At 57.4% G+C, this 4,603-nt stretch overlaps 1 long non-coding RNA gene and 1 other non-coding gene across 2 annotated transcripts; both read right to left on the reverse strand.

The window, feature by feature from the left end:
* Positions 1–1,649: 1,649 nt before the first annotated feature.
* On the reverse strand, positions 1,650–4,216 carry LOC103665775. The gene is made up of 2 exons (XR_569386.2): positions 3,765–4,216; positions 1,650–1,858 (listed from the first exon to the last, which is right to left on the reverse strand). It is a non-coding gene; the product is annotated as an uncharacterized LOC103665775 (long non-coding RNA).
* LOC121105079 lies at positions 3,542–3,728 on the reverse strand. The gene has a single exon (XR_005837509.1).
* Positions 4,217–4,603: the final 387 nt, after the last annotated feature.

The following is a 4,603-nucleotide window of genomic DNA, read 5'->3' on the forward strand; positions in this document are numbered from 1 at the left end:
CACTTTCCGTGCTGGCAACGCGCTGTTCCTGCTCGGGGGGCCCAGGAGCTAAAGCTTCTGATTAACCTGTCGAAGCAAAGGCTGAAACAACTCTCTGAGCGAGTCGGCAGGCGCAGAGCCCCACCGCTGCTCTGCGACACACACCGAGGCCAGACGAGGCCCTGCCCACAGCCGCTGTGCCCGAGCGGACGTTTACACTCATGAGACACACCACAGCGAACAAAGCAGTGAGCGGACTCCAAACCGTTGCTTCCAGAAATACCAATACGTACATTTCCCCCAGTACGCATACCTGACACGGTATGTTCGTTTGGGCATTTATCACACTTTCTCTAACGATGAGCACGTAGCAGAGGGCAGGTACCCACACTGAGAGTTACGTGCTCTCGTGAGTGGCCCAAAAGTGAACACAAACGGCCTGAAAAAGCCAAGAGCCTGTAACCCGCCCCAGCTCCCAGGCCCGGTAGCAGGCAGGCCGCTCCTGGGGCAGGCAGCACCCCGCATGCCAGCACCCGCCCGCACGGCAGCGCTCTGGAAGCTCGCCGCTGGATGCGCCGAGAGATGTCCTGAAAATCCGAGAACGGGCAGCTTCACGGGTCTGAAGCGCTCCTGAGCACTTCCCGTGATCTGCCGACTCCTCACAAGCGCCCGCCTTTGGGAGTCACCGTCATCACGGTCCCCGTCTTACTAAGAAACAGGGAAGTGGCCTGAGGTCACACAGCAGGCCAGGGGCGGAGCTGGGACGTGAAAGCCCCCCACGAACTCCTCGGGCCGCGGAGAACATGGGTACTTCTGCCCTTCAGTGCAACACGCGAGCTGCCGTCTCCCGGGGCGGCCGTGCCTCCCTCCACGGCGGCGGTTGCTCGGACTATGGGTCTGTGACGAGGCCCACTGACGGCTTCCCTGGCAAGGTCTGAAGTGACACTCTTGGCTCTGGGCACTCGCAGGCCAGACCCTCCCGGGAGTTGAGCTGGACAAGAGGAGTGCTGGGCCAGAGGATGTTAAGTCAAGAGAGTCAGAGAGTACATCGAACACACAGACACAAGCAAGGACCGGCAGGAACCCTGGGTGTGGCACGCCTAGGTCTGAAGGTCAGGATGACCTTTCCAGGCCACGTGAAAACACACGTGTCACCCTAACATGGAACGCGAAGGCAGCACGACATAGGGGAACCACCACTGCCGTGGTTCTTCCTTTTCTCACATCAAGACGTGCCGAACAGTCAAAAGACAGGAAGGCTGGGAGAATTTTTCACGGAGGACGGCCCCCGCAAGGGGCCAGAGACGCAGGTGAGGAAGCAGAGGTGGGCAGTGCCCGGCAGCCACCGGCGACCAGGTCTGAGGCCAGCAGTCACTTCTGGGGAAATTCTAGTCAGAGTGAGGTCTGCACGAGGTGACCGCCACCCTGAATTACACTAGCCACCCCCTTCCTCTTAGATCACGGAGACAATGGTCACCTCCCTCCAGGTGCCCCCACTCCTGGACAGCTCATGCTCCTCTGGGCTGAGCAGTGCCCCCAGCACTCACACTTCCTACAGAGAACCCTGAGTGGCTCGGTCACTCTTCTGTGCCAACTATGCATCTCGGCGGCAGAGGCGACACATCACACATAAGGTCACTGGGGACAAAGACCATAAAGGGCATGAAAAGTCTCCTTGGGGACAGGCCCCTTTTATTTATATCCATACACAACAGGGCCTTAAGCAGGTTAGCATTCAGAGTTACACAGCTGAGGAAATGAAACCAAAGGCACGGGCAAAGTTCCAAGCCCCCAACAATTACACGGCAGGTACACGGAAGCACGCAGACGAGAACCCGGCACGCACTGATCCCGCACACACATCTTCCAGCGGACTCACCTGCAAAGAAAGTACACTTCATCAGCGTTCCCACTACCTCAGCACGCCTGTTAGCAGCGGAAGCTACCCTCCAGATCTATAACCACCACCCAGAACACAACGAGGAGGGTGCCCTGCAGTGATCCTGCCTCCATCAGCCCCTCCTCCTTCGGGGTCTGCGGGCTCCATCGCAGGCTGGCACCACAGTGATCGCCTACCCCGTCCCTCTCCGGGCTGTCATCTGCACATCGCCTGGGCCTTCCTCAGAAACCTGCCTGCACAGAAGCCCCTAAACCCCACACCAGCCTACGCATTCCTCCATCTTCTTCTCTGCTTCCAGCCACATGGTTCCCCAGTTTGGCCCCAACTCATGAGCTGCCCACATCCTCAGGCATGTCCACCCCTCCTGCCCTTTGCCAAGTGTCATCAGCTGGAAACAGCCTTTAGGTCCTCACGGGGTCACATTCCATTAGGTCCTACTGAATATGTCCCTTCCTGTGGCACCACAGCACTTACGATGGCCACCTCTCTAGATCTAAGCCACCCCCTTAACACAAGCCACCGCTTTTCCTCCGCTCTCTCCCCTCCCCTCCCCTCCCCAGCTCAGACAACATGCTCTGACCACTGCAGGCACTCTTCCATCTGAGTGCGGATGATGAACCAGGCAAAGGGAGGGAGCCACTTCACCAGGAGCAGGCTGCCTGCCCTCCAGCCAACAGCACAAAGGCACTGCTACGTGTGAGCTCCTCAGTAGGTGGCAGGGTTCTCAAAAAGCAGACTCCCTCTCGGCTTCTACCCAGGAGGGGATGAGGTGCAGGAGATGTAAGGGTCTCTGTGTGGCGTGATACCAATAAAGGTGCTCCCATGCCTCCAACATACGCTAGACCTGTGCTCTCCAACAAGGTGGCCACTGGCCACCCGTCGTTATTTACGTTTAAATTAAAATGAAAAATCTAGTTCCTCAGCAGCACCAGCCACACTGCCAAGTGCTCAACAGCCACACGTGGCTTGTGGCTGCTCTACCGGACAGTGCAGATATAGACCATTTCCAACATGGCAGGAAGCTCCACTGGACGGCACTGTTCTCTACATAATGTTCTCTTGAAATTACAGATTTTAGCACATCATCCTCTTGTTTAAAACCCAGAATGACCCCTGCATTCTGAGGAAAGAGCAAAATGTGCACGTGAGCCACAGGCCCTGTGTGGTCAGGCCCTTCCCCACCTTTTCAGCTTCACCCCAAACCATTCCCCTTGCTTTCTGGGTTACAATGGTCTTCTTCCAGTTCCTCCACTGGCCACGTTTGCTAGGTCGCTGGGCCTTTGCACATGCAGCCCCCTGGCTTTCCAGAGAACTCCCACTCATCCTTCAGAGTCCAGCTCAAGGATCCCATCTTCAGGAAAGCCTCCATCACACTCCTAATGATGCAGCTCCTAATAGGATTATACTCTCCTTCAGAGTTTTGGCCTCAGCCAAAGGAATTACATCTCCTTTAGTACAAGCATTTGATCTCATCTCCCCAGCGGGGCTGTAGCTCCCTGAGAACAAGGGCCTGGGCTGTCTTTGTCCATCTCTGTACCCACTAACATTCAGCACGGTGCATGGCCAAAGCATCAATCGATATTTATCAAGTCAACTGTTTCCAGATTTTTGGAAGCCACTGCTCCCCGGTACTAACTCTAACGGTTTTCCTTTCAGCGTGGGTCCTGTTTGCAGTATCATACATGATCATCAAACTGCTGCTAGAATGTTCACACCTGTTACTGCAAATTCAAACCCCAGGAAAAACTGCTCCCGGGAATTTATTCTAGGTCAGGGTCGGGCTGCCTGGTACAAGGCTGCACCCACAACCGGGCAGGTTCAGCAACACAGGAGCCTTTTCCCAGACCATCGTCCTCCAGACTCTTCGTCTCGGTGCCTGACGTACCTGGATCCCCCAAACTGAGCGCGCTCTGCGTGCTCTCACCGACCAGGAGGAAATGGCCAAACGCCGCCCGCCTGCATCTAATCGCCGGGGGCTGGAAAGTTCTCGTTTTCTGAGGAAACCCTGGGGAAAGAGTGATACAACGAGATGTAGGAAGAGTCTCATCCGCTATCTACGCCCTCCCCAGACCTCCGCGCTGGCCGCGCTGGCCCCGCCGGCCCGGCCGCCGAGCCTGCTGCAGCCCCGCCCCGGCGTCGGAGCCTGAGTTCCGCCCAAGTCCCCTCCGCTTCCCTCGTCCGGGGCCCTGCGGCCCAGGCTGGGGCGGGCGGCGCCGAAGACCCCCGCGTCACCCCGCGGGCCCGGGTCGACCACCAGGCCGACGCGAGCAGTCTCCTCCCTCAGACACGAGGAACACGCGCCTCTACTCGCTCCCCACCCCCTGCGCCGGAGCCGTTCTGCATACGCACTTCCTGCCGGAAGTGACGACGCACCATAGAGGCAGCGGCCAGAAGGTCTCCCTGGGCTTTGAAACTGGGTCCTCCAAGGTCGTCTTAAAGGAGCCGAAGCTGGCGGGTGCTAGTTAGCGGCGATGGGGCACCTGCTTTCGAGGCTCATCCAAGTTGCAGCGTGCATTGGTGCTTCCTTTCTGTTTATGACTGAATAACATCCCACCTAACAGACGGGGCTTTTAAGGTTCTGTTCCAATCAAGAGGACTGTGGAAGTGTGAAATGCCCCACTTGGGGCAAATGGTGACATAAAGACAAACACTGCCTGCTTTCTGCTTTTGTTCTGGCCTCTCCAGCAGAAATGGCCTGAGCAGCCAGGACAGGGCTCCGTGTCT

Source organism: Ursus maritimus, unplaced genomic scaffold, assembly GCF_017311325.1.
Source record: "Ursus maritimus isolate PB19 unplaced genomic scaffold, ASM1731132v1 scaffold_24, whole genome shotgun sequence".
Classification (NCBI taxonomy): domain Eukaryota; kingdom Metazoa; phylum Chordata; class Mammalia; order Carnivora; family Ursidae; genus Ursus; species Ursus maritimus.